Source organism: Prionailurus bengalensis, chromosome C2 (genome assembly GCF_016509475.1).
Source record: "Prionailurus bengalensis isolate Pbe53 chromosome C2, Fcat_Pben_1.1_paternal_pri, whole genome shotgun sequence".
NCBI lineage: Eukaryota > Metazoa > Chordata > Mammalia > Carnivora > Felidae > Prionailurus > Prionailurus bengalensis.
The window spans coordinates 110603391-110625032 of NC_057350.1; the positions used below are offsets into that span (position 1 = coordinate 110603391).

A 21642-nucleotide genomic window follows, 5' to 3' on the forward strand; every position below is an offset into this window, starting at 1 on the left:
ACCTATAAATAAGCTTTTTCCCTCAGTTTATACATACTTTTTAACAGACATCATTAGGTTGGTTCTCTGCCAACAGTAAGTAACAGAACTAGCTGTGTCCATCCTGCCTTGAAGACTTTTTCCAGTTCTGATCACATGTCACACTATTGCTGTTGGTACATTTTAGAAACATACATGAATCAGATGCTTGGCCAGTATTATTGTCTAAACTCTTCAACTTGTCAGAGGCTTCTGAATGGCACAAATAAAATTTTTAAATTCTAATCTCACCATGACTTGTATTGTTAGTCCCACTTTACACAAAATTGTGTAGTCTTCTCTACATATTCAGAACTTGGGGGTTATAAAAGATTTCTTGATTTTTTTATTATAGGGCTAACTTTTCTGAAAGAGAAAATTTTGTTCACTCTTTCAGACAAATGGTTTAATTTTTCCCCTTTTAATGACCCAATATGGATCTTCCACAGCAACTTGAAGAATGTATTTTAAAACTCATGATTCTTGAAGAACCACCCCAAATCTTAAAGGACAAAGACAAACCAGAGATTTCTGGAATCTCTGTGATAACTCAGCTTAAATCCAGGAATTATAAATGTAAAACTAATGGGCCATAAAGATCTGAGGAAGTAAGTTTATTACAATCAGACTTGCAAGAGTGACTAATTTATCTCTCAGTTCAGTTCAAGCAATTGTATGTTTACTTTATGCTTGGTAGCCTATTTTGAAAAATAATTGTAATAATTTGTCCAACTTGCTTTACTGCAATGTAGTGTGTTTTAACTTGGTATGCTTTGTTTGAGCAGCTTTGTCAATAATGCAAATTTCTGATTTGTGGCAGAATGTGTGTGGTAACAGCGAAACCCAGACCTGGCTTCTATAGAAGGTGGGGTGAAGTTCATATACTTACCTATTTGGAAAGCTATAAAAAAGACAAAGTAATTACTCTATGGCATCTGAAAGGCTAAACTTGAGTGCTATATATTGCACATTTTAAAAAGTGTGGATCATTTCTATTATTTTTTTCTGTAAAACTTGACTAGGATGTCTGTATTTGGGTATCAATCATTGGTCCTTTGCTGTCATTACTTAGTAATCTTAACATCATGTTTTTAAATGTCAGATTCGTCCTATCCAAGAGTATGTGTTTTTTCTTTTTTTGCAGTACTTGGGACTATTTCAGAGTTATTATAAGAACTCATTTTTCACTGGATTAGCACTGTGTCTCTCTTATGATCAATGTATGTTTTACGACCTTGTATTCATTTTATTGTCCATATCACTTTTAAATTTTTCAACGTTTATTTATTTTTGGGACAGAGAGAGACAGAGCATGAACAGGGGAGGGGCAGAGAGAGAGGGAGACACAGAATCGGAAACAGGCTCCAGGCTCTGAGCCATCAGCCCAGAGCCCGATGCGGGGCTCGAACTCCCGGACCGCGAGATCGTGACCTGGCTGAAGTCGGACGCTTAACCGACTGCGCCACCCAGGCGCCCCTCCATATCACTTTTAAAACGTAGCGATGATGGATTACTTAGTGTCATGAACTTGAGTTCATTTTGTTCAGAAAGAATTTTCCAACTTTTTAGCCCTCTTCTTTATTAAAAAAAATTAACGTTTACTTACTATTGCGAGACAGAGAGAGAGAGAGACAGAGCATGAGCAGGGGAGGGGCAGAGAGAGAGGGAGACACAGAATCTAAAGCAGGCTCCAGGCTCTGAGCTGCCAGCACAGACTCCGACACAGGGCTTGAACCCATGATCTGTGAGATTGTGACCTGAGCCAAAGTCAGAAGCTTAACCAACTGAGCCACCGAGGCACCCCTAGCCCTCTTCTTGAAAAAGCAACACCTTCTTTCCCATAAATACCAATCTTTGGTAGCCATGCCTTTTCATGCTCACCTCAGAAACTTGATTGGAAGGCAATTCTGTATAGTTGGTCAAATTTCTGGATCACTAAGGGATGAACAGAACTTAGTCCTGTGCTACCATGGTACAGACTGTGATGACAATACATTGGTACCTAGCACATTTAATCTCAGAAATATTTTCGCATTTTTGTTTATATTTGGTATTAGTACATGGACAAATGTTTTATTCTTTTGTTGGCTTTCTCTTTAGATTTTCATAATCTATGTTTGAAAGGGGCTGAGAAAACTCTGCAAGACAACTTTGATACTAAAAAACAATGGAGCACTGTAATATTTGTCATTGTCATTTCTAATTGGTTTCATTTATACTATAGCAAGACCTAGTTTGATTTTAAGAGAGCTTATTTTCTCTATGTAGAGCATTGTATAGCAGCTAGCATACCATTTGTTATGTAGTAGATATAAAATTAAATATATTTCTAACCTCACTTGTGGGCGAAGGATAGTCTTATTTTAGACAGCAGTCAGTAAGTTCTGATGCCTTCATTCAGAAGTGACGACAGAATTTCCATACCGCATAAAGAATGCTCAGGAATGCTAGGAGATAGCCTCAAGGGCACTGGGGTATGTGTGTGTATAGGGAGGCTCTGTACAGCTCAGCGACATATGGCCACAGGGTATAATAGAAACAATGTTGAGTCAGCAGGACTGGGTGGCAATGCGAGGATTCTGTCTCAGCCCCTTGAGTTCAACTCTGACCTGGGGAGGCAGGACTAGGTTGTCACTGAGAGTACTTTCTATCTCTACAATCATTCAATTTATGAAAGGCCCCTGAAATGTGTCATTTCTAAAGCTAGATATATCTCAGTCCAGTTCTAAATTATGCCAAATGCTCTAAATTAAAACATTTAATTAACAAAATCACTAGGTGTTGCATGCATTCGTTATTAAATATCTGATCTACTCATAATCACTGAGTATCCTCTGGTGAAGAGTCAGCCTTTCTAAACTGCCTCACTCACAAAGGCTGATAATCTTTCCCTTATACAGGCAGTTGACACCATTGGGTACTTTTGATTTTCTATTCTGACTTTACTAATGTTTCTGTGATACTGATGAACATCTTGGATTTCTATCTCCTTAAAGAGCTACACTGGATATTAGTTGCATTTTTCTTGAGACTTGTAGCTTATTCTTATATTAAAGCTAATCATTGGGGTATAAATAATATACAAGCATACATCCCTTCAGATGTTTCTATAATTTCCACTCCTCCTTTCTCTCATTGCTGACCTCATCCTTAAGTCTTGAAACCTTTTCTGATCCATTTCCTGCCTTTGAGAAACTTAAAGTCATGCAGTCATTTGTAGGTGCCTATCCTATTCTTAAAACATAACTCTGAAATTGCTGGTGAAATTTCTGGTTCATACCAAAAAAGGAGACTTTAATTCATTTCCCTGAAAAGTTGCCATATCCTTTTCTCCCTTCCCTTCTTACCTTACAGAGATATCTCTCTCCTCTGACTTTTTCCTCATCCCAACCACCTGAGCGACCCCCCTTCAACTTCCCCTCCCCCTCTGCCACACATAATCTTTCAGGTACCAATGCGAAAAAGAGCTCCCGTGTGTTAACTGACAACTGTGATGAATTCATAGTGACTAACCATCAGACATATGTGGTAAGGGATGAAAAGTTTGCATCCAGTCTCCTTGGAAAGGTGTTCTAAGGTCAGTAGTTGAAGTTTGCTGCGGGCATGGGATGACTAACTGAAGGGAAAGAGATGTGTATTCAGAGTCTCCTTATTCTGTTTAAGGACCACTCGCTGTGGAAAGTCCAGTCTGAGCGCCTTAGAAGGAATGAAGTATTATGTGATGTAATATATTATTTTCATTATCCTTCCTTTTTTATAATATGCAAGGTCTATTTATAGGTGAACTGAAAGATTTTACTGATGATACTTCACAGTATAGGTCTTGTACCTTTCATCTTGGTTTCAGTTGTGTAAGAAACACAACGAGTAACTTGAACAGCATCTGTCCATTTGTGAGGAGGATGCATCTGACTAATGAATGAGTCAATTACTCTGAAGATATTTCCTCACGTTGAGATGCTGTGACTCTAGGACAAATTTGGAGATATATTTCAACCATTATCTAAATGCAATGCTACTTGCAGAAGAAGGGTCTGCAAACATTCTTTTGTGCAGGGGCTGATAATAAGTATTTTCAGCTTTGTGGGCCATTTAAGAGATCTTGGTTGCACATTATTCTTTTTTTAAAAATCCTTTAAAAATGGAAAAAGTGCTAGTACACGGTTCCTACAAAGTTTACCAACTTTTTGTTTAGATTGCAAACATCAGAGAAACTGCCGTACGTACATAGAACTTTATGAGCTTGCTCCCTTAGACAACAATATTCTCAGTAAAATGGACTAAACTTCAATATAACAATTACAAAATTCAAATGCAATCCTAAGACAACGTGATGTATTTTCCATCATCACATATCTTATGGTGAACAAAGTTTTGATTTTTGTCCCCCACATAAGTAATATAAGGAGAATATATAACAATAAAAAATGAAAAAAAAAACTACTTAAAAATATTCCTATCTGGACAAGTTCCAGAAGGCTAGGAGTTTTAAATCACAAAGTAAAAATGATCACCTTCAGTCCAACCCAATTTACTCTTTACTTGAAACTCATCGTTGTCTTCATGCCTATGCCATCTCACTATATACGTCCATTTGTGACCGAAAGAAATTTATTAAAAATTCCATTCTGAGCATAAAAAACATCTAGCACATATCAGGTCAACATTCAAAATGCTGATTGTTAGTGATGAGAATCAGACACCATATAGAAGTATTCCCTTTGTAGACATCAAAGAGAGTCTTTTTATCTAGGGAAGGGAAAACAACAGATGCTTTCAGAAGCACTATGATTAGTTGGTAGAGCCTGAGTATTCATTACATGTGACCTAAACAAATAGAAATAGCTTGACTTGTAGCTGATTTTGTCATGATGTCCAATCATTCATAATTGTGAATAAAGAGGATGCACTACTGTAAATCATACATTAACTAAATACAGGTGACCAATTGGAAAATAACTCACTTTTTGTCTTTTCTGAAATTCTGCTTCCTCATATATGGTGCTGATATACTGGTAAATAATTTAGTGATTCTGAAACAAACAAAAAATTATTGGGTTAAGCCTTCTCAATTCTAAGAAAGAAGGTCTTTTTTAGATTAGCAGAATGTTCATAGAGGACAACTATAATTTTTCTGTGTAGCATAAGTAAGGCTAAGAAACATTTATCACTGAATTTCTCAAACCATTTTGTGCTGGAAAGCCTTATCAATCATTTGAGTGTATGGCATTATTTTTGTTTTACTTCTTTTTTCCATATATATATATATATGCAACCTATAAGCAACCTGAGTGAAGATTCAATATATATTTCCATATATATATATATATATATATATATATATATATATGCAACCTATAAGCAACCTGAGTGAAGATTCAACATGAGTCACAAATACACATTCCATAACAGGAACTGCACAATATCATTTAAAAGCTTCTGAACAGAAAGTTTCTATTACATTTTTGTGCTCCAAAGGAAACCCAATGTCCTCATATCTCAAAAATCTTTTGGAGAGAACTTGTGGTTTAAGCAAGTGGAAAAAAATCAATTGCATATTCTCTCTTCTAAGAGAGTATTTTACTTAATGCTTTCAATATTATTAATTTCTTCTCAATTATGAATTGCTCTATTTGTGAAAATTACTTTGGGCCAAATAATAACGTAAGTGCTTAATATGGAAAGGCAAATAAATGGGTTTCAGTCTCATTAATTTTTTGTTTTCTTTTATTTCATAAAATGTATTTCCATTCAGCAAATTTTAATTACTCACCAATTGTATGTAAAGTCCTATGTTATAATAGGTATATTATGGGATACCAAGATGGATCAAGGATAGTCCTTGTTCTGAAAGTGCTTAGCTTTAGTGATTATGACAATCGAGACATCCAAAACAATATTAAAATAGGGAGACACAGCGGCGCCTGGGTGGCTCAGTTGGTTAAGTGTCCAACTTTGGCTCAGGTCATGATCTCATCGTTCGTGGGTTCGAGCCACGCATCGGGCTCTGTGATGACAGCTCAGAGTCTGGAGCCTGCTTCAGATTCTGTGTCTCCCTCTCTTTCTGACCCTCCCCTGTCCTCTCTCTCTCTCTCTCTCAAAAGTAATAAAATATTAAAAAATAAGTCTGGAGCCTGCTTCAGATTCTGTGTCTCCCTCTCTTTCTGACCCTCCCCTGTCCCCTCTGTCTCTCTGTCTCTCTGTCTCTCTGTCTCTCTCTCTCTCTCTCTCAAAAGTAATAAAACATTAAAAAATAAAAGACAGAGACCTATTACATGAAATGCCATAAACGAAATAAAGCTGCTTTTACCCTGATTGTTCACACGGATATCTTGGTCTGTACAATGACTTGTCTAAATGTGTCCTTCATAGCTTTCTTGTCACATATGTGATGATAAGAAAGCTTACTCTTAAAATTAGTTGCTGATATATGAAGAAGAGGCAGGCACACAGATACATACAGAACAAGAAAGCTGAAAACTATAAATAGATTGTCAACAACTCTGAAGCTAATTATGAAAATGGAAAGTTAATAGAAATGCTTTGAACACATGCTAAATTTCTATGGTAAGTCATTCAATCTCTTTAAATATTTGCTAATGCTATAGTGCTTCTGTACAAGTTATTTTTATAGATCAAGAAATCTGTGATTCTCTTTTATTTAGAAATGATTTTCTATTCTGTAGCATGTGTAAGGTATGATTATACATTTTGAGAGCAATTGAAGCTCTACCTCGTCATTAAGGTGAATCCTTCCAGACAGAACCATAAACAAACAGCCTAGTCCTCTGTGGGAGACAAGGATGTAACGTTTGATTAATGGTTGGCACGGATGACACCTGGAATCCAAACAGTTGGAGTCATACCTCAGGAAATGCTTCAAGGACATAAGGAAGCACCATCTGAAGCAACACAGATGCTGATAACAGAGAAATAGTTATATCCAGGATGAAAACTGTGAATAAAGGAAGCAACTGAACTTAAATAGAAACCAGAGGGCAGAATGCAGAGCAGGAAAGGGACGATGAAAGAACAAAAGCAGTGGGCCTGACAAGTGGCACCTGCTCTCATGAATCATACACCTTTTCCCCTCCTTTCGAGTCGCTCTTGAGCTAGCTCCTCTTCAGTCTTCCCTCCTCCAGATAGGGTCGCCGAGCCATTCTCTCCTTTAACATTTGTTCTTCCCTTATTTTAACTCTATCTCCGTGTCTTGCTCATTTAAACTTTCATTATTCCTGCTTGCTTGCTTTCCCCCTCCACCCCGTTCTTTTTTCCTGAAGGATAAGGTCCATCTTTCTAAGATTGAAAAATTATGGCTTCATTAAAAAACTCTATATTTATTTCTGGACAATGGTATTTATACGGATAACATTTTAGTGAGTCAAGACTCACTTACGGAGAGGATCTATTACTGCAAGTCCCACGTGGCCACACTGGTCACAGTGGGATTTCCGAGGAAATAGAAGTCACAGTTGATCATCAAGTCTTATGTTCAGGTGTTTTTTCTGAAGCTCAGTTGATTTATATCTAAAGTGGAGCTGATATTGCATTTTTGAGGGTGGAAATTTATCTCGCTGAGAGCTGAGATTCTGAAATGACTACTTATGAAGAAATTGCCTTATATCTATGTTCCTTAAAAAGTTTCTGTTCTTTTGATATGTTCTCAAAATTATGCTCTGATGTAGCCTGGACATGTATTTCCCAGTCCTGAAAGAAGATTTATATCAAAAGAAATAAAGGCACATGACCCTACTAATGATGGGTACTGAGAAAACAGACAATATAGTTATTTTATGTCTCTCAGCTAAGCTAGTGATTTAAAGGTAAAAGAAAAGCTTAAAGCAATTTTCTTTAGAACATAAAGACAGAGAAAAGTCCAGATGGACATAAACTATGCTCTTGGTGAAAGACACACAACTACAAATATTCATATTGCTGGTGAGTGGATGTACAGTATAGGTATTATCTCTTGTCGATCTCATGAGTAAAAAATGTAGCTGCTCTTTACAATAAAGTTAGGGAGAGACAGGACAATTCGTGTTAGTAAGGTGAAAAATCCTTTGCCAGTCAAAGGCTTTTTGGTAAGAGTTAAAGCTCATAGTAAATAAAGAATTCTGGAATCAACAGTGTGGACAGGCTTCAGGAAGATCCTACACTTAGCTTACTTTAGACTAGGGTCACTCTATTATTGCATTGATAATAGTGAAGGGTTTATGATTTTAACAACTACTTTTTCAAAAGTTATGTCATCTATACTTTAACATACAAATCATTGAGTTTAAGTCATGGTTCATTTTCTTAGTTAACCATCAGAGGTCATGCTCACTCATTGGATTATTATCCCTGGTGACAACATACTTTATAGTTACTGTACCAAGGGGAAACCAATTCACCTCCTAACTCCCCAAGCATTGGCTGTGCAAAACATAATTTATTTGTTCATCCTGATATTAACTTAACAAAAATTTTAGTTTATGCCCTCGGCGTTGGAGATGCAATAATAAACAAGAAAGACACAGTTTCTTCCCTTATAGAAAGGGAGACAGAAAATTAAATTATAATGGATTCAAAGAAGGATAATTCATAAAGAATACATAATTCTTCTTAGGATGGCCAGAGAAAGGGCTGGTGTTTTGGCAAAGGGTTGTGAAAAGATGCAATTAAAACTTTTTAAACAAGGGAGAAGAGTGGCCAGATTTGTGATTTAGAAAGACCTTATTGGCTACAATGTAAATAATTGAATAGAGGATGACAAGATGAAAGCCAAGAATATCTTTTGAAGTTTTTCAGGTCTTTGATGACAATAACCTGGCTGAGGGAGGTGACATTAGGTAAGGAGAGAAAAGAAGAGATTCAAGACCATTTGAGAATAAACTAAGAAGCTTTGATAATTTATTAGATGTGAGGAGTCAGGGAAAGGACAGGACTCAAGAATGACATTCAGATTTTGAGCATCTGAGTAGATGGCCAATCAAGGATATTCAGTAAATATTTGGATCTATATAATCTGAATGCACAAATATAGACAGTGGAGTAGCCAGCACAGACACGGTGCTATGTAGTTCCGTCTGTGATGGGGATTAATAGTTTAGAAAGCAACACAAGTGCTTTTTTAATGGTTGCTAATGGGAAGAATGTGGCAAATTAATAAGAATTCCCCAGGCTTTAAAATTAGCTTTTCACTTTTGTTGGTTTCCAAGAAAATCCTTCATAGAAAAATTAATTAATTTCATGAATTTATTTAAAAAGTAATTACTTAAGAATAATTGGGGAATTATAAAAACTGTTAACCTGTTTGTATGTATATCCTAAATGGGAATATCAATCATACTTAAAAAGCACATTTTTCTTATATTTTTTCATTTTTAATTTATTTAAACACCACATTTTAAAACAATGCATATTTTCAATCTTAGATAATTTGACTATAACATGAATTCTAAATAGGAAATCACCAAGTATTCATACAAAAACCACTTGTAGCCTCTACTAATTTAGGCTCAGGGTTGGGGGAAGTTCTGTAATAACCAACTATAAGCAGTTCACTTGATTCACTGAAGGCAACCATGAATAGTTATCGTAACTTGCCTGATTAAAAAGTTTCCTGGGCTATGGATGAACAAACTATAGTCAATGAACTTTCAGATAAGATGACTTAATTAATTTTAGCTTATGTTATTTATAATAAACCTTTTCTTAACATTTACTCTAACACATCATTAGTTTGCTCATGATTTCCCAATGTTTACCTTCAACTCACATTTATCTTTTGAACTCTAAACAAATTGGGTAAAACAATATTTTGAAATATGATTTAAGGTTTCCTCCTCAACATTTTCTTATAATTTTTGCTCTGCCACCAATTCAGTCATAGTAATTCATTACCTCAGGGGAGGGATGATGCAATAGAAGGCAGAAGTAAATTTGGGGGCTTTTCAATTTAAACAGCCTATCCCTCAAGAGAATATGGGGAAGAATTCAGAACATAAAAATGGATTTGGAAGGATATATGATAGTCAAAGGGCACAGGTTTTCCATTCTGGAGGCGATTCAGTGTCTCTTGGCTGGGAAAGAAAATGAATCAGAGAAGCAAAGAAAGCTGAGATATTGATGCATCCCTGAGAAGGTTTTTTGTGTCTGCCTCTCTCTCATTCACCTCACCACATCCAAGCCAGGACCAGGTCCCAAGGCAGTGGCTAGAATCCTAGTGTAGACAGAAGTTGTTTTTCCCCAGACCCCCTCCAGACTTACAGTACTGCACATCAAGACTTACTAAAAAGCAACATTAATTAAAACAATGAAATATTAGGGTGCCTGGGTAGCTCAGTGTATTGAACATCTGACTCTTGGTGTCAGCTCAGGTCATGATCTCGTGGATCATGGGTTCAAGCCCAAGGTTGGCTCCACACCGACAGCATGGAGGATGCTTGGGATTCTCTCTCTCCCTCCTCTCTGCCCTTCACCTGCTCAAGCTTGCTCTCTCTTTCTCTCTCTCTCTCTCTCTCTCTCTCTCTCTCTCTCTGTCTCTGCAATTAAACTACTGGCTCAATTAAAATATCAATATTGGGAAACTTGGGATTTTGCCCCTACCTCAAACCAAAATATCAAGTCCAGGTGGATTATTTATCTAGATGTGAAAGTTAAAACAATAAAGTTTTAAAATGTTTATTTATTTTTGAGAGAGATAGAGACAGAGAGACAGAGACAGAAGGAGGGAGAGAGAGAGGGAGACAGAGAATCCTGAGCAGGCCCCGCACCATCAGCGCAAAGCCGGACATGGGGCTTTAACTCATGAATGGTGAGAACATCCCCTGAGCTGAAATCAAGAGGTGCTTAATCGACTGAGCCACCCAGGTGCCCCAAAACAATAAAGCTTTTAGAAGATAATATAGGAGAATATCTACACAACCTTAAACTTAGAACAAAGAAAGACTTCTTAAACAATGTATAAAAAGCACAAAACCTAAAGTAAAATGGTACAGTCCTGATCCTCAAATGGTTTTGGCACAGTCTACAAAGATGCTTTAGCTTCCTTTCAGGTTTTTCCAATTCATGTGGCACACAAATAGCAATCACGGTGGCTAACACATCTTCCAGAAACAACACTACAGCAGTTATTGATATAGATTCTTCAAAGATCTCCTTATCTCATCATTTGCTGTAGCGAAGGCTGATTTTGTAGGTTCAAGGACGAAGGTAATTATTTCAAATCTTTAAGGGAAAAATTTTAAAGCTGTATCAAAGGAGAATTGGGGAAAGGGAAGGCTAATTTTCTGAGATCCAGGAATCCTGTGTTCCATGCTGCCTCTGCTGCTAGCTTGGAAAATATCAGTGTTTCTGGGCTTCATATTCATCCCCAAATGGAGAATGATAATGTCAATTTGTGATCGACTATTCAAAGGATGTGATAAACATAAATGCAGTATTAAAGCTTTGTGAATTCTTCACAGAAAATAAATGCAATGTAAACCCAGCAATGCCATGATTAAAACATGCTTTATCTTCTCTATATTTCTAGACATAACGGTTATTTACATAATCCTTCCAGTACCTAGAAGAGCTTATGCCCACATCATTTCACTTACATCGATTGCTCTATAGAACCCACAGATACCTGTACTTGGATTTCTTGAGTAATAACCACTGCAGCTAATTATAACTTTTTGAGAAAGAAATTTTAAAAACAGTGTCTTCCTCAAATGGGCTATATTTAAAATTCAGTGAATGAAATTTGACAAAAATCCATTAAATTAAGTCAGGGTTATCCAATATTGTATTAGAAAACCTCATCAGTATAATAAAGTAAGAAAAAGAAATAAAGATGTTTGGAATTTCAGATGGTAGGATTGTATCTATAGAAAATCCAAACAAATGTATAACTAAATTATTAAAGCTGATAAGTGAGTTTTACAAGGTTAGTGGATATAAAGTCAATATTGGCAAAAATTAATTGTAATGTTAATACCAGCAGGAAAACATTTAGTTAAATTTGAAATGCAATGCTTTCACAAGAGCATAAAAGCATGAATATGTAGGAATAAATCTCACAAATGATGTTTAAGACCTCTATCCGAAAACCATAATTATCACTGAAATGAATTAACAAAGGCCAAAGTAAATAAGGTAATATATATTTGAAGAAAATAAATCACTGTCTCAAGAAGATATCTGCACTCCCATGTTCACTGCAGCATTATTAACAATAACCAAGACATGGATACAACCTGAGTCCACTGAGAAATAAGAGGATAAAGAAGTTCTGACACACACTCAAAACTCTAAGATGAATCAGTTCTGGGCATACAGCATGGTGACTATAGTTGAAAATACTGTGTTGTATATTTGAAAGTTGCTAACAAAGCAGGTCTTAAAAGTTCTTACCACACGCACACGCGTACACACACATATGTAACTGTAGGGTGATGGGTGTGTTAGCTAACCTTAGTTTGGTAACCATTTTGCAATGTATATGTGTATCAAAATGTCACCATGTACACTTTAAATGTAATGTTATAAGTTAAATTATATCTGAATAAACCCGGGTGGGAGGAATTCTGTCCCTTAAAGATTTGAAATAGTTACTTCTGTCCCTGAAACTTCAAAGTCAACTTTCACTACAGGGACTAATTAGATCCAGAGGTTTTCAAAGAATCTGTGTCACAGCAGCTACAGTGTTGCTTACTATAAGATGTCTTTACCCACAGTGATTGCTACATGCGTGCCCAGTGCAATGGAAAAGTCTGAGCTAAAAGCCAAGGCCATTTGAGGATGTGTGGTTGTATCATTAGTTGCTAGACATGTTTGAATCTCTATCACACTCACAGTTAGCTTTAAGCATTTCCTTCAGAAAGTTCTTCTCCATCGCTCACTGATTCCAAGCACATTTGGCTGCTGCCTGTGTAATGAATGCTATTGTTTCTTAATTTTTTCTGCTTGTTTGGTGAAACTGCTTCAAGGTTGCTGTAAAACGTTTTCTGACACTCCATTTCTGCTCTTGGTACATGACACACAGAGCCCTGTTGTAAAATTGTAAAATATTTGGTATCTGTAAGTTTTGAGGAAGCTCATGGCAGGAATTATATTGACAGCTTCAAATGTGAATTTCGAGCCCAATTCTAATTATAAATTTGACATTTTGCTGTTTTTTAAAAACTTCCTTTCTTTTGGTTTTATATTTTCATTTGACCTCTTTTTTTTTTTTTAACTCAAAGCAAATTAGTGCTGTGGTGATGTCTTCCCAGGAAGGAGACTCCCCACAGAATGCATACTGCAGCTACATCAAGCACGGCATATGAAACCACAGAAACTAGGGATACCGTTAATCTGGGTGGGAGGTCTGGTTCTAAAAGCCAAAGAAGTCTTCTACTCTCACTTATGGTTTTATGTATCAGCATGAACCAAGAGCCAAGGTGATTTGGGTTTCTATTTTCAGTGTATAATTTGGTTCCTTGAGATGATATTGAACTACTTATATAACAAACATACAGACATTGAATCAATACAACTTTGCTATAGCTGTTGTTGCTGTGTTATTATGTTGGAAAAAAAAAGTTGTGTGTTGGAATCTTCTTTTTTTAAAGTTTATTTATTTATTTTGAGAGAGACAGAGAGAGACAGAGAGAGAATGGGCAGCAGAGGGACAAAGAGAGGGAGAGAGAGAAATCCAAGCAGGCTCCGTGCTGTCAGTGCAGAGTCCGAGGTGGGGCTCAATCACAGGAACCAAAACATGAGAACATGACCTGAGCCAAAATCAAGAGTTAGACACTTAACTGACTGAGCCACCCAGGCGCCCCAGATTGGAATTTTCAAAAATGTAATTCTAAGGCAACAACCAGGTGACAACATCAGGCAATATTTATCAACCCCTTATTTTTATCATTGTGTTATATTGTGATACAGCATGTTATCAGTACAAAATGCTTTCCCTCCGGGGTTCACACCTGACAGTGATTTCTAGGGAACCCAACAGGATTGGGTTCCACTGGCCAACTCGCAGGAGAGACCAGAAGACATCTGAAGGAAAGAATTTGAAGTATTAATTTCTAGACTAGGGAGTCTGGCAATTTGGAATACAGTGGAGTGTCTGTCTTGCTAGGGAGGAGCAGGACAGAGGGGGGAAAGGGCAGCCAGTGAAAAGGACTGCCAACCATATAAGAAAAGGTAACTTTTAAGAAATTTACCTCCTTTCCCCACTGAAATCAATTATCTGGGTGTTGATGTGAGAGACACAAAGAAGGGTCCTTTACTCACTTATGGTCCCTGAGAAGAGAGGACAGCATGGAGCAAAGCGGAACAGCAGAACATGGACGAGCCTTAGAGGTCAGGGGTGGGGGGTGCAAGACCAACTGAGTCTTGGGCAGAGCATTGCAGCTCCCGGGCACTACCTCAGCAGTTAGGGCAGAAAAGGGAAGAGATCGGCTCCCTTATGCATGTGAAGTGTCTGGTGCATGGTAAAGAAAGTCGACCCAGAAAATTACTGTTTGTTGCTGTTCTTCTGTTCCTATTTTCAGTCCCAGGCCAATACGACCTGCGAAATGCAGATTACATAAAAATTGAAATACTCTCTTGAGAAAAAGAAAGGCACACCCTTCAACTTTCCCTTGGCCCATATTCCTTCCTAATTTTCCATCTTCTTAGATAATGTTTCTTATACCTGAAACATCTCTCTACTTCTCTGCTGCCCCCCACCCCATTTAATCGTATCAGTCATGGTGTAGAAGCCATGTTAAACTGAATTCTAACTCACATCCTATATCATAGTGTGGATGGTTTGAATTTATTCTTTCATCTGCTTCCCTTATTTGTGATTCTTTTCCTGGTCAATTTTATCCATCTGTCAAGTCACCTAATGTAAGGCCTTTGGAGCCACCCCAACTCCTCTTTCAGCTTCACTCTCATTCTGCACATTGCACATTTCCTCTGCTCTCTCACTGGGCTGTACTCCACTCTCAGGCCCTCACAGCCAGCCACACACAGCTCTGCCCTAAACTGCTAACACAGCTTCCTACCTGCAGTCACTATCCCCTCTTCTGTCCTCTGGGAGCTACCAGAATTATGTCTGCAGAATGCAAATCAGATTATGTCATTTCTTTATTTTTTTTTTTAAAGTTTATTTATTTATTTTGAGAGACAGAGAGAGAGAGAGAGAGAGAGAGAGAGAGAGAGAGAGAAAACATGAGCAGGGGAGGGGCAGAAAGAGAGAAAGAGACAGAGACTCCCAAGCATGCTCCGTGCTGTCAGCGCAAAGCCCCACACAGGGCTTGAATCCACAAACCATGAAATAATGACCTGATCCAAAATCAAGAGTCAGACGCTTAACTGACCAAGCCACCCAGGCGCCCCAAATTATGTCATTTCTTTAACTTAAAATTGCCCATGCTTCTACAAAGAACACACTAGATGTTTTTTAAACTGGGAGTGGGGGGATAAAGAGATGCATGATGGCTTTCAAGGAGGTCTAAGAACCCTCTGACACTGCACTCAAGGACTTGTTTTATGAGCATGACGTATGCTTGTCACTAAGTGTCAGCAGATTTCAACAGACCCTCAAAAGTGTCTGTGCTGTGACACAGCCTGTGCTCGCCACCAGGTCAACCAAAGCAGGTGCAGTGCAATGCAAGGGGAAGGAGCACACAGTGCCGAGGGTACCATTGAGTTCCAGAGTCAGACGGTCCTGGGTTCAGTCACCTTGCTGGCTGATCTGGCACATGGGGTAATATCCCTCTTCTCATAGGACTGTTTTAGATATTAACTTTAATAACAATGTAAGGTAACTGGGAAATAATAGACAATCGGCAAATTGTTGCTTCTTCACCGTAAATCTTCGGATGTCCAAAGACAAAATATTTGTAAGAACACTACTCTCAACCTCCCTAGCAATAAATCCCTCCTTTATCAGTTGGTGATTTTTGCTTCAAGTCATAAAAGTCCATATCAAATTGCCTACATCATTTAAGGGAATATATTACCTCACGTGGCTCAAAAAGGCTCAGAGAGAGAGTATGCTTCAGGTGCACTTTGTACGAGACTCCACCTCCAGTGTTCACTTCTACTTGGCTCTGCTCTTCCCTGTGCATCAGATTCTTCTTCGGGCCAATTTTCCTCGTGGTGACAAAGTGACTACAGCAACTCCGGCCCTCACAACTGCACTTCACACCATCTAGAACAATTAACAGTATTTGCATCCGGGAATCCCCAGCCAAAGTCGAGATTGCTTCTACTAGGACTGAGATGCCCTCACTGGCCCACCCCTGAGTGCACCTCTACCCCTGAGGTTACATCTTTTGCCATAAGCATCTCTCGAGCCAGCTGAATCCACAAAGGGAATTCAGGGCCATTGTGAAGAACAATATTTACAAAATTTAACAATCCATATGACGCAAACAACTAATCTGAACACATACCAGCCCATTCAGAACAGATGTCAGTTGGAAAACAACCGGTATTTCTGGACTGGTGCTGAGAACTGAGTCTCAACTCTGCCTTGGGGAGGAAAAAGATGTTGGCACCTCTCAGGGATCCACTGTGCATACCTACTCAAGAATGAGCTAATCTTCATCATTCTTCACACCGTGCTTTGCAGCTAGAAAATCAGGATTCAGCTTGTGCTACCTGCTAATGGGCTTTGCCTAGAAAACAAGGTAGGAAGAGAGAAAAAAGGCAGTTATGACATCTCCTATTCTCTATAAAGAAATAAATCCACTGGAGAGGAAAAAAAACCCTCTTAACTCTAAAAATGTTTCTTAAAAGTTCTACTTTAACACTTCGGGTTGGTAATTTATACCACTCTCATACACAGAAACACTTAGAAATGCATTACTTCCTTTTAATCATTTCAAGTCATTTTCAAAAGTTTAGCAATCCCGAAGCAATTTTTAGTCTACGACAGGAAGACCAATTAACACTGTTTGCTATTGTTTAGTTTCATTTCATATGAAATTATTCACAAATCATTTCTCGAATCCAACCCAGGAATTCAAACTGTGAGCACAAAACACAGCCTCACATTATGGAGAAACATAACTGGGCAACTTTGCTTCTCCTTTGCCTCTAAGTTCTGCTTTTCTCAGCTATGGGTCTGGAAACTTTCCAGATGCCAACAGGGCGGGGGAGTTGTAACACCGGCTTGGCATGTGAAACACACCACAGATTCTTCAGCAAAACGTCAGAGTAATAACGTGAATGTGCTGGAATGTGGGGGGGGGGGGGGAGAGTGGCAGCTGGTCTTTAATCTTAGGTAGTATTTTCTTTTGAAAAATCAAATTAAAAAGAGAATGTGTGCCCAGATTAGCTGGTTTGAAAACCCTTGGTTTATCTGAAAGTAGGAAGTAGCTTTAACATGTCTCAGAGGCAAGGATAAATCTGTTACTATTCTGTTTGTTGTAGTCAAAGGATGCAGTTACCGTGGAGGACTTCCACAAGAATAACTTATTTTAGAACTTCACATGAAATATATGAGGAACACATGTCATGGTCCCGTTTCACTCATTCATTTATTTGCTCATTCATTCCATTCAAGAAATGGCTGCTGAACCAAGAACACTTGGTTGTCAGGCAATGTTCTAACTCCTTCAAGGACAGAATACAACCAAATAGGCTAAGTCCTTGCTCTCTTGGAGCCTGTATCCCAGCGCAAGGCGGACGAAAGAACAAATAAATTTTAAAATAGCAAACAAATAAGCACAAAATATATAGAATGGTGATAAATGATATGAAAAAGATCAATAGAGTTACTGAATGGAGAGAGGGGTCGGTGGTGAGGTGATACGTGTAGGAGGTCAGGGAAGACCTTGCCTTTGGGTAGAGAATCCTGAATGAGTAAGAGAACAAGCCTGCAATATCTGGGCTAGAGTGTTCCAGGCCACAAGAACAGACAGCATGCACAAACCACACAGAGAAGCCTCCCAACACCCCTGTGACATGGGTAGGGCAGCTAATTGAGCCTTGGAGACCCGAGGAAACTGGGATTCAGAGCACTACATAGCAGACCCAGGAATGGAGCTCATCAGTTCAAACTCCCAATCTTTTGTTCTAGAAAGATCAAGCGCTACTTAAGTGCTTTCCAAGCTTTTCAGAGTCGCTTTTTAATTGAGACAGTTTCCTCGAATAAAAATTTAAGTGGAATCTCAATTTGTGAAATGGATAAAAATGTAACCCCTAGGGAAGAAGTGAGCAGGAAGTGTTTGCTCATGCCTCATGCCCAGCCCTGGCCCCAGCCCGGGAGGCCTTTCCTCTGAGGATCCTGGGCATCTCCTGCAGGCTCCTTGCACCTCCCTCGGTGCTCCTGACACAACCCTCCATGCCTGGGGGAAAGAATGCGTGAGAGTGGCTAGTGAAGGATACAGAAGGAAAAACAAATAAACAAGGCATATTACGCCAAGACCAATCGTCTCCATCTGCTTGCAGACCTGCAGAAAATGGCCTTTTATTTTTTTCAAGATCCAATACAAAGTTTCCTCAGTTTTGCAGGGAGGCAGCATTTGATATCTATTTCTCCACCACAAATTACTCCCAAACTTAGTGATTTAACACATCAAATAGTTATTATGTCTCAGTTTCTGTGGGTCAGGAATCTGGGCACAGTTTATCTGGATCCTCTGACTAACGCCTTCCATGAAGCTAGGATTAATGTGTTGTCATGTCATTTGGGCAGCAGGGATCTCAGGGCTCTGCTGGAGGAGGATCCGCTTCCAGACTCATTCGTGTGCTTGTGCTAAGGTTGAATTTTGTGCAGGTTGTTGGACTGAGGGCCTTAGTGTCTTGCTAGCTGTTGGCTGGGAGCCCTTAGTATCTCTTCACCTGGGTCACTGCACAGGATAGCTCACTCCATACGGCAAGCAGCTGGTTTCGCTCAGAGCGAGAGAGCAGAGAAAGAGTAGATAAAAGGAAGTCAGAGTGTTTGTGTAGCCTCACTTCCAAGGGGACATCCCACCACTTCTGCTTATTTTACTCATTAAAAGGGGATCACTGGGCCCAGGCCTCACTCAAGAAGAAAGATTACACAAAGGCGTGAATTCCAGGAGGCAGGGATCTTTGGGGGACATGTTTGAGGCTCCCTACTACAAGAAGGAAAACATAAATTCACATAATCATTAAATGGTTAATATAGGCAATAAACTTTTATTCTTTTTATACATTATTTTACCTAGCTTTACAACAACCTAAAATATGTATGTTGGTGTTTCTTTCCTCAGTCGTTTTTAGTATGGTGTCCTTGTTCTGTATGCCTTTTTTTTTTTTTTACTCTATGCTAGGAAATAAAACTTCTTTTTGAAAAGACCCTATTCAGAAATTTCTTGCTTACATGATTAGTTATAATTCCACTTCAGTACAGATAGAAACCTTCATTATAGATATTATTAAAATTCTTGACATCTTTTCTAGAATACAAGGAAAACCTCAGTAAGTGCCCTCAAAAGTACTCACAAGCAAGTTTTGTGGATGAGCTAAAAAATATCCTGGACTATTTCTGTGTTTAATTATCTATGTCATCAATTAGTCTTTCTAAAGTTACCTATAGAATGATGAAGTTGAGTGTATTGAAGAAGTTTGTCCACCTGTCTGCATTCTTCAACAAACTTTGAAGCATCTTTTTTTAAAATTGTTCTTAATGTTTACTTATTTTGAGGGAGAGACAGAGTGCGAGCACGGGTGGGTGGAGAAAGATAGGGGACACAGAATCTGAAGCAGGCTATAAGCTCTGAGCTGTCAGCACAGAGCCTGATGCAGGGCTCAAACTCACGAACCACAAGATCGTGACCTGAGCCGAAGTCGGACGCTTAACCAACTGAGCCACCCAGGCACCCCACCAAACTGTAAGCTTCTGGAGGGACCACTCTTTATATACACAGTGCCTGGCACACACAAGTGCTCTGCAAACATATGCTGAATAGTGACCAGCAGTGACTTCACAGGGAACCACAAGAAAACTCTGCCAAAATAGCCATATCTAACTAATTAAAATAATTAACAGTCTTTATGTGATAACATCCTTCAGGGAAGAATTCAAGAATTTATATAGCAGATAACAGTTCTAAAGGATCCTAGACATCAGATATCAGCTCCTCCAGTTGGTCCAAAAATATAGGTGAAGAGCTCAGTCAATATAGTCCAGAAGTTACTCTAATGAGTGACATGTATTCTGTGACTCGGCACTTAAAATAGATTGTGAAGACATCAAGAAGGCAGAGTAGAGAGCCTTCCATCCAACCGCAGCAGAAGCATTTTTAAACAATTTTACGTACTTTATTTACTATTCGTGTTATGGGGATTGAGTGGGATTGGGTGGAGATCCAAGATTAGGTTCCATCTAGATGGCAGTGCTCTTAAAATGTGAGAGGTGGTCAAGGAAGAGGAAATCAAGGGTGGGGAGGTTTAAGGAACTAAAAGAGATGCTGGAGCCAGTGTATCAGTCCAATCAGCAGCAAATTTTCTGTTCTTTCCTCCTCTCTTTCCTGGTTCATTAGAGAGGGCTGGGCAAGGGAACCATACCTGGTTTTTAGCCTCTCAAGTCTCAGATCCTATTTATTATCCTGAGACACTAGCTTCTCTCAGGTTCTTGCTATGTATTCCCTCTACCTTTACTTTACATTAAAAAAAATTGTGAGGAGGTGGATTTTTGAACTAGCAGAGATGACCATCAATGGCTAAGCTTGGCTTTGCCCTCCAACCACCACTGGCCTCCTTGCTCCTGCTGTGACCCACCTGCCACACACAGGATTTACCCTGAGGCACACCTGTAGTTAAGTTAGGGCTACAAGATTTTTTCTTTTGTTTTGTTTTGCTTTGTTTTTGCTTTTGTTTTTTAGCAACGATTTTTTACAAAAATAATTTTGAAGCAATCAAATGCAATACACTGCAATGACCTCTGTTTCACAAAGCCCCCAGCTGATTTAAATGACCCTCTTCTTTATGCCTTTCCTGCCCTGCGTATCTCTATCCCAGTACTCACCATATTGTACTGCCATCCCTGATTTACTTGTTCCTCTCCCGACTAGGCTGGGACCTTTAGAATCATGGCATATTAGACATGCTGGATGCCACAAGCTCTTAATATTATTTGACTAAAATAGTAAAATAAGAGAGTGAAAGAAATGAGGATTTAATTAGAGGCATCTTTCTTTTTCATTCTAAATCTGTCTATCAACTAAGCTGACTGGGAAAGAGGTAGATGAGAACTTCTGGATGGTCTCTTACTTTAACAAAGTGTTAAGAAGCAACTTCTTCCAACCCCAGCACCACTACCACCAGGCAGGTTTTGTAGGAAGGTTCAAACCCATCACTTTGGAAGCTGTGTGCATTTTGATGAACTGTTATTTGGGCTGAGATTGAATGCAAACTGACCTCCCTGAGCCAACGTAACTGTCACTGTTTATTATCTTATAGAGGGGATTGCATAGTATTTACATTATATAGTATTTACAGTATTACATTCATAGCACTTAAGGAAACTTTGGTGCAAGGCATGGTTTCTCCACTTGGAGTCATGTAATCTTGGTCAGACTATTTAACTGCCTGAGTTTCTCCATTTGTGCAATGGAGTTAACAATAACAATAAGAAGAAATAATATCAACAAACACAGCAACACTTGCTACTCCCTTGTGATGCAGTTGTGAGGACCATGG

At 38.6% G+C, this 21642-nt stretch overlaps 1 long non-coding RNA gene across 1 annotated transcript in view; it reads right to left on the reverse strand.

The window, feature by feature from the left end:
- LOC122491828 overlaps window positions 1-16651 on the reverse strand; it is a 32133-nt gene extending 15482 nt beyond the window's left edge. The window contains exons 1-3 of the long non-coding RNA XR_006299457.1: window positions 16551-16651; window positions 15987-16177; window positions 4983-5051 (exon numbers count right to left, since the gene is read on the reverse strand). This is a non-coding gene — a long non-coding RNA (uncharacterized LOC122491828). The remainder of the gene's footprint in view (window positions 1-4982; window positions 5052-15986; window positions 16178-16550) is intronic.
- Window positions 16652-21642: the final 4991 nt, after the last annotated feature.